Source organism: Austrofundulus limnaeus, unplaced genomic scaffold (assembly GCF_001266775.1).
Source record: "Austrofundulus limnaeus strain Quisiro unplaced genomic scaffold, Austrofundulus_limnaeus-1.0 Scaffold40, whole genome shotgun sequence".
Classification (NCBI taxonomy): Eukaryota; Metazoa; Chordata; class Actinopteri; order Cyprinodontiformes; family Rivulidae; genus Austrofundulus; species Austrofundulus limnaeus.
In genome coordinates, this window is record NW_013952442.1 from 680,109 (window position 1) to 689,831 (window position 9,723).

The window sequence follows — 9,723 nt, forward strand, 5'->3', positions numbered from 1 at the left end:
TTCCTTCCTTCCTTCCTTCCTTCCTTCCTTCCTTCCTTCCTTCCTTCCTTAAGGCGTTTGAGCGACAGCTTGGCAGCTCCGGTAAATATCTGACCTAATCTGTGTGCAGGTGGGTGATCAACACGGAGGAAAGGAATCGCTTTGTCATTGCACATGCTCCTTGTTAAACAAGTCACTGTTCTATTCTCCACAGTGACTTGCTTCTTTTCCTCTCTCTCGAGGAGCCTGATGCGCAAAGGTGCAGCCAAAAGTATGGTGATTAGAGATGGTTTTGTTGATCTGCAGGAACGATCAGGTTATTGATAACGTTTCAAACAGACTCCGAATCAAAGGGCTTCTTGTTGAAGTTGTAATCTTTTCTGAAATGGGGCTTTGTTGGCTCAGCGTTAGTTGGTTGACTGAGAATTATTCAGCGGTAAGCTAATGGGGCTGGTTCTGAATGCTGCACTGCTTAGAATTGCGTGGCGGGGGCTCCAGGTGGTGTGGCCTGGGGGCTCTGATGTGCTGCCCCCTTTTTAATCCCAGATGACATTGCAAAAAAAAAAATCTCCAAACCCATTCCTCTGTATACGACTATAGAAGCAGAGCAGATTATTTGTTTAAAGATTACATATCCTGTGTCAAACTGAAGGAATAAGGAGCTCCACTGTTTTGTGTTAAGCCTCTGACTAAATCTTGTGTTTTATATTATATTATATAGAAGATGTATATTTGTATTCTTGGAAGTGTGGCCATATAATGTCAAACAGTTTCAATTAGAATATTTCATTGATCTGTTGGATTTTGATTTGTTCTATTGATTGCAATAATCTCAAAATGTCTCATAAGGTGTGAGCTCGATCCTTAGAATATGTAACGTTTTCAGTTTTATTATCGCTCATTGCTAAAGTCTGTGTTTGTGTGTTTGTTTGTATGTAGCCTTGGCAGAGGATCTCATGAATCACTGAGCAATTTTAATGAAAATTTCTGAAAGTTGTCCTTGGGTCAACATCTACTATCAACCAAATTCAAGCTGGCCACCAGAGCAAAACAACTTTAGTAACATGTCTAATTTTAAAGATACTGAGCAAAATAAATAAATAAATAAATAAATAAATAAATAAATAAATAAATAAATAAATAAATAAAAAAGATGTATCAGTAGCTGAGAATGATCCCTGACTTGTACTTTGCGTGCTAACTGGTGCAAGATCTGGGTTTGAAACTTTGTCATTAGGTTTTGGAATCAACATTTTATTTTCTTTATTAGCAAAAATATCTCATGGACTGTAATAAGGTTCTAGGAGGCAATTGAAGAGGTCGAAGAGAACTGCTGCACTATCTTGGTTTATTGTGTTGTTAGCACAATCACATAGCATGGCTACCAACAAAAGCATCATACTGGAAGTACAACCGACATCCCGTATTTATACCAACAACAACCAATAGGAGCGCTGCTTGTTAGAAAGTGGCAAATGGGTTGCTAAGAAAGACTTCACATACAACATTTTAATATATTTTTTAGAATGTATTCATTTATTTCACTAAAAAAACAACTTTGGTACGACTCATTTTAAAAGCCACCTTCACAGATATTGAGTTGCAATTTGGCATGGTATAGTACAGGGGTGTCAAACTCATTTTTACCGAGGGCCGCATGAGCGTTATGGTGGCCCTCTAAGGGCCGCTTAAAATAAACTTTGACATTTTATGTTTAACTTTGACTAAACAGTGTTTTAACACGTCCTCTTTTAAACACTGATAAGAACTAAGTGTATGACTGACTAAATCTGAAATAAATACAGAAATATTATTTAGTTTATGGTTGATGGTAACTTTAAAGCAGCTTATTTTCAGACATTAATACTGTGCTATCCAGCTAAATTGCTCAGTTACTTAAAACCAACAGCTCAGGGACAGGAATTTATTAAATTTATTTTTATTTCATTTATTTTTATTAAATTTATTTTGTTGCATTTAATCACAAATTTAAAGTTTACCATTGATTAAAGAAACATTTTTCATGTTAATTAAAAAAAGTGGGGGTTGTACCCTCCTGGCGGGCCACACGGGAGTCACCCGCGGGCCACATTTGGTCCGCGGGCCTTGTGTTTGACACATGTGGTATAGTAGCTGACAGTCATTCACAATACATATATCATGCACTATTAAATAATGCAAGATCATATCATATATCATTAAAAAAACAGAAGCTGTCAGGCTCTTCTGTCACCAGGACCTGAGTAACCAGTTTCATTCCATTTCATGAACATTTGATTTTTATGTGAAGCAAATGTCACATAAAGATCTTTGAATCCTTCAATCAAATATTGCATGAGATTGCAGGTTTAACCAAAATGGCTGCAAATCTACGATGGTCTTTGGCTTCACCTCTGGTATGATAGACGAGCAGGTGACACGCATTCCTTCACAGAACGCCAGGCCTTTAATTGTAAGATAGAAACTATAAAACACTTATTTCCCCACTCTAACCACAATTTGTTAGTTAATGTAGAAGAAGTAGGCCACTTTTTAAGCTTAGCATGAATAACACATTGTTTCCTGCGAGTGCCTAGGAGTCCCAGGATACCTTGGCTGTCATTGCCGGGGAGAACAATGGCCTCCCAGTGCTCCTGTCCAGAAATAGTCTATAGCTCACTGATGGAGAACATATTTGCCAGCAGCAGGTGTCTGAGCCAGTCAGAGCTTGATCCTCACCATGACTGTAAATGAAATGGGGCCAGCTCGTCCAGGTGCAGCCGCGCCACTCGGGTCCTCTCAGGTTTCTCCTTGATGGAGGGGCAAGTTGTGATACAAGAACAAGACAAAGATTTCCAACAAGTAGAATTATTATTCAAACATATTTGCAAAGAGTTTGTATTTGTCTCTTTTATACTACAGATAAATTATTGCTGCACCTTTATCACCCACTGCCAAAGGCGAATGATCGAATGAGTGTTTTTGCCAGAGTCTGTGTGTTTTTCTGTCAGGTTAGCAAAATAGCTCATGAACCATCAGATGAGTTTAATTGAAACCTTGAGAAAGTAATCCTTAGCTGTACATTTACAACAGATTCACTTTTGAGGTGAACCACATTCAAGGTGGCCGTCACAGCAAGCAATTTTAGCAAATACAAAAATGTCTATAACTCAGGTACATTTACAGATCTCAAGATAAAGCTGAATGTGGTATTATCTGAGAGTCATCCTCATATTTTTCGGCACTTGGCTATAATATGGTCAATGTTGTCTGTGTTAGCAAATTATCTCATGAACCACAGGAAAGATCTGAATAAAAATCACATAAATAAGTCAGTTGACAGACATCTGATTATCTTTTTGAGTCAATACGATTCATTCATGCAGATTATACAGATATTCTGGTTAAAAAATGGTCTTTGTGTAGCAGAGCCTCGCCTCATTGTCAGCACTAACTATAAGCATACACATTGTTTAAAATTTTTATCTTAAAAACCTAACAGTAAAATCAACCCTGTTTGGAAGCTACCAAAATATAATGAACTACCTGGAAGATTTTAATGAAACATTCAAAAACTGACTATTGTAAATATCTACAATTGATTATTTTTTTGCAGTCACCCCAATTCAAGATGGCCACTACAGCTAAACATCGTCTTCCAACCCAAAAATGGCTGTAACTCAGGTAATTTTACAGATTTTGAGTTTAAAATGGGGTGTGGTAATAGATGAGATCCATACTCAACACATACTGTGATACTTTAACACTCATGGTAAAATGCCCCTTGCAAGATTTGACAAAAGTGGCTAAAATTTTGTTTTTTTCATAATAAGATGAACTTAGGTTTGGTGGGTGTTATGCATTCCTCCAAGAAATGCTAGACCTTTAATTATGAATTACTCATGCTTTGGTCACAATTAAGGAAAACAGCCCATAAACGGATTCCTGCATTTCAATTTGAAAATCAGCTGGATTCCAACCAAAACCATTTAAGACAAAGTCTCAATTACAAAAAAATGAGTTCCGCCAGTATATGCACAATAATTACTGGCATCGCAAGGATAATGAACTCTCAAATGTGTCATATATTTGCCTGAGAAATTAAGCCAATTTGTGAGAATGGTGGCCGGGGGTTGCGGCAGTACAGAGTGGCTTGTAAAGATGAGTGATATCTGGCACAGCATGAAGAGAATGAGAGGTGTGCTGCCCGGTGCTTAGCTCAAATGAAAGCTCTGATTAGTGGAGCAAAGATCAAAATGACAGAGCTGTGGAAGCTTCAGCTGGTCCTTTGTTATTGATAAGTCTGTCATCTCTGCTCATATTGGAGCAGTAATGGCAGCCGATGATTAGGCCACTCTTGAGCTATTAACTACATTTCTTATCCTTTTACTGGGGCCCAAGAGGGCCCGCTCCAGAGACAAAGGCCTCCTTTATGAAGCCGGCTTCTTAAACGCCATCCACCTGACCTTAGGAGGCACAACTGTTTCGTCTTTCTGCTCCGGCCAAGAAAAGCCAGGGACCAGATACATGTCAGAGGTCGCAGTGTGCCGTTGTTTGAAATGAAGGGGTTCTGAATGAGTAAGCTGCTGAAAGAAGGTTGCAGGAAAATTACAGAAAATTGGCTGTTTTGTTAAACATTTCATCAGAAGATTTACAGAAAGCTGACCCCGACCCTTTCTCCCCGCACCCCCCTCCTCTTTCACAGGACCAAGGAGATTGAGTGGGTCAGAATTGACTGACAAACAAATCTCTTCTTTATGTCTTTCTCGCTTTCTCTTTCCCCTCTCTGGAAGTGATATTTAATATGATCTCTTTTTAATGATCCTAAGTGGGTAAAATTACATATCCTCGCTGCATATTGTTGAGGTTGTTTCAGTCTGATTTCAGGGCACGCTAAGGACATAAAAAGTAATTATCAAAAAATGTTTCAATTCTCAGATGGAAAAAAAAGAGTATGTCATTCATTTGGTAATATTATACCTTGGTGTGCATTGATATAGTACATTCATTTCAGAATTCCTGTTTATATAATGATACATTATGACACTGTTATCATGCGTATTAAGGGAACGATAAGCATAAAAATTGGCTTGCATGTGTCCTTTGGGATTGCCACCCAAAGATTTTTTTCTTCCTGGTAGGAAGGTGTAAATCTAAAGCACATGAAGAAGTTTTAACTACAACCCCAATTCCAAAAAAGTTGGGATGTTATGTAAAATGTTTTAAAAAAACGCATGCAGTGATTTGCAAATCTCATAACATATATTTTATTAACAATGGAACTTAGTAGACATGTCAGATGTTTAGACTCAGAAATAGTCAATTTTTAAGCAAAAAATGAAAAATTATGGCAGCAACATATTTCAAAAAACATGAGACAACACCATATTTACCTCTGTTAAGCATCTCCTCTTGTTTTGCCAGCAGTCTGAAACCATCTAACCTGAGGAGACCAGTTGCTGGAGTTTCTGGAGATCAATGTATCATGCTTGTCTGATGTATTCTAGCTGTTCAACAGTTCTTGATCTTCTTTGACAGATGTTTTTGTTTCGTGATGCTAAAAAATATTTTTAGTTGGTGAGGGGTCTGAACTGCTGGCAGACAATTTCAACACCTGGGCTTTTTATATAAATGGATGCTGTATGTGGTCTAACATAATTTGTTTTCTGAAATATCCAAGGTCTTCCCTAATAAAACATATTGATGGGGGGGGGGGGGGGTCTAAAACCTGTATATAATTCTCTGCATCAAGTGGTGCTTTTCTAGATGTTTAAGCTGAGTCAAGCACTAATGCACCTAAACCATCAGAGAGGCAAGTTTTTAAGGGGGAGGGGTACTATTATGCAAAACTGACATTTCTGAACTTGTGTTGCTTTGACTCATTCATGTTTGAGAAGTCCTTGAATCTCTAGTGGTAGACTTGGAGCTGCCTAAATGCTTGCTGGTACAAAGCACCACCTACTTAGACAAAGCTCCTCCCTGGAGTTCAGCCTTCAGCCAAGCTCGTAGTACAGAACTGAACTATGTACCTGGAAAATACTGCCCCCTTTTAAAGTTTGTGCAACTGAAAGGATGGATGGTTCCTTTACTCTTTAGTAGGTCATGGCATCTGGGTTTTCAAAAAAAAATTAAAAATAATTGTTCACCTGAAACTCATCAGACTGAAGAAGTTGCTTGGATGAGAGACAAAACGTTTCACTAAAGAAGAACCCATCCAGAAGACCTATTTTTCTTTTTGATTTTTTCTACCTGGATTACTGAGATGCATCAGGACAATTAAAAATAAAGATTCTAGTTTATCTGACCACGGAACAGATTTTCAATTTGTCCATTTTAATTGAACTTCAGTGCTGTTTCTGGATGGTGTTCACATAACGCTTCTTTTTTGCATGATAAAGTTCTAACCAGCATTTGTAGATGACACAGTGAGTTATGTGTATACACAGTCATTTATGGAAGTGTTCCTGAATCCATGCAGTGATGTCTAAAATGGATTTGGACCTGTTTTTAATGCAGTACCATCTAAAGGCCTGAAGAGCACAAGCATTAAATCATGACTTTCAGACTTGTCTGTTGTGTGCAGACATTTCACCAGATTCTTAAAATCATTTGATAATATTCTGACCTGGTGATGGGATATTCAAAGACTGCTCAATTTTCCATCAGGAACAATATTCTGAAATGTTTCCACTATTTTTTAGATACAGCTTTTCACAAACAGATTAAACTCTTCCCATCTTTACTTCAGAGAAATTCAGTCTCTCAAATGCATGTTTTAGTACCCAGTTCTCTTCCTGTTGTAGATTAAGCTAATTAGCTGTAAAATGCTCTTCCAGCTGTCTCCTATTGGCACCTCTTACTTTTACAGCCTTTTGTTGTCCCTCAGCCAACTTTCCTGAGATGTTTTTCTGACAGCACATTTCAAATTACCTTATACAGCGGGTAAAATAAGTATTGAACACGTCACCATTTTTCTCAGTAAATATTTTACTAGAGGTGCTAATGACATGAAATTTTCACCAGATGTTGGTAACAACCCAAGTGATCCATACATACAAAGAAATCAAACCATAAATGTCCAGAAATGAAGTTACTTGTAATAATGTGGAATGGCACAGGGAATAAGTATTGAACACGCTTACTGAAATTTATCTAATACTTTGTACAAAAGCCTTTGTTGTCAATGACAGCTTCAAGACGCCTCCTGTATGGAGAAACTAGTGGCATGCATTGCTCAGGTATGATTTTGGCCCATTCTTCCACACAAACAGTCTTCAAATCTTGAAGGTTTCGTGGACCTCTTCTATGAACTCTGATCTTTAGTTCTTTCCATAGATTTTCTGTTGGATTCAGGTCAGGTGATTGGCTGGGCCATTCCAGCAGCTTTAGTTTCTTTCTCTGAAACCAACTGAGAGTTTCCTTGGCTTTGTGTTTGGGCTCATTGTCTTGCTGAAATGTCCAGCCACGTTTCATCTTCATCATCCTGGTAGATGGAAGCAGATTTTTATCAAGAGTGTCTCTGTACATTTTTCCATTCATCCTTCCTTAGATTATTTAAAGTTTGCCAGTACCATATGCTGAAAAACAGCCCCACACCATGATGTTCCCACCTCCAAACTTCACTGTTGGTATGGTGTTTTTGGGCTGATGTGCAGTGCCATTTGACCTCCAAACATGATGTGTATTCTGGCATCCAAACAGTTCAGTTTTGGTCTCATCTGACCAGACTATATTCTCCCAGTATTACACAGGCTTGTTTAAATGTTGTGCAGCAAACTTTAAAGGAGCTTCAACATGCTGTTTCTTCAGCAGTGGAGTTTTGCGTGGTGAGCGTGCATACAGGCCATGGTGGTCCAGTGCATTACTTATTGTTTTCTTTGAAACAATCGTACCTGCTAATTCCAGGTCTTTCTGAAGCTCTCCACAAGTGGTCCTTGGCTCTTGGACAACTCTTCTGATAACTCTTTTCACTCCTCTGTCAGAAATCTTGTGAGGAGCACCTGGTCGTGGTCAGTTTATGGTGAAATAACGTTCTTTCCACTTCTGAATTATGGCCCCAACAGTGCTTACTGGAACCTTCAGAAGTTTAGACATTCTTCTGTAACCGATGCCATCATTATGCTTTGCAACAATAAGGTTGTGAAGGTCTTGAGAGAGCTCTTTACTTTTACCCATCATCAGATGTTTCTTGTGTGATACCTGGCCATCATTTGGGACTGAACCTGCTGATATTAATTTGCACTGACAAGGGGCAGGCTTGCTTTCTAATTACTGAGAGAGTTCAGCTGGTGTCTTGGCTTCCCATGCCTTTTTACACCTCCCTTTCTTCATGTGTTCAATACTTTTTCCCTGTCATTCCACATTATTACAAATAACTTCATGTATGGATGTTTATGGTTTGATTTCTTTGTATGTATGGATCACTTGGGTTGTTACCGACATCTGTTGAAAATTTCATGTCATTAGCACCTCTAGTAATATATTTACTGAGAAAAACGGTGACGTGTTCAATACTTATTTTACCCACTGTATTGCCTCAAAATGGGACTATTTCATGTCGTGACATTTGATATTTACTGTTATTTTGTGAATATAATGTGGGTTTATGGGATATGTAAATTAATACATTTTGTGTTTACATTTTACGCCACATCCACATTTTATTTGGAATTGGGATTGTAATTTGAAAATAAAAAAATGCAAAAACTACGAAATGATCTGATTCATAATTTTAAATCTAGTACTTTTAGATTTATTTGACCAATGCACATGACTGCATGCGGTTTAGTTTTTTGTATTTCCATCTTCAGCTCCGTGCTTTGTTACTGACCTCAGCTTGGTCTGCTTTCTGCCTTTGGTATTTCCCTACAAAGGCCAACAAGAATCCGAGGCTTGTTGATTTAGCCCCCAGTGGCCAGAGGCAAAGCATCTTTCATTAACGTCTAAAACCTCAGGAATGAGATACTGGCCTCACGATAAGATCTGGTAATGCAGTAACATGGAATTATGGAAGAAGAAAATTGCCATTTTGTATATAAGCACCTGTGATCTCCCATGAAAGCCCCCTGTTCCCCTGGCTTGGGTCTGTCCCAGGAGGGAGGAGAGAGTCCCGGAACACAATCCATCCTGCAGAGAAGAGGTTTTCAGGCTGGAGCAGAACAAGGTGCTGGCGGCTCAGCTCATAGTGCAGGCAGACAGTGGAGGTGTGTGCCTGTCAGAGGATCTCCTCTACAGAGAGAACTGACCCCACTTGTTGACACTTCATGGCTCTTTTTTATCACGTGTCACCACAAAGCAATGGTTCGCCCATTTCTGTGTGTGTGCATGGGTTTCTGTCTGTTAGCAAAATGAACCACTGGACTTGTTTTTTAATCTTGCAAATAGCAATGTTTGGATGCACATTTTTCAACTCATTAACTTTTGGGGTCAGTTTGAAACAATATGGCTGACACAGCCAACTGAACTAAAACAAATCAAGAATGGCTAAGATCTATTAATCTTACAGATTTGAAATCTGTTTCACAGTAGCTGAAACTGAGCCCCAAGTTACTGTATATTCAGCACTCGATTACACAAGATCTTTTTTCTTGGCAGTTTAGCAAAATATCTCATGAACAACTGAATGAATGTTACTGAAGCTTCAGAAAATGATCACTAGATGTACTTCTACAACTAACCTTTAGAATCAACCCAATTCAAGATGGCTGCCACTGATCTAAGAAAAGAAAAATGTGGCTGTAAATTCAGCTTAATTTGAAAACTCTG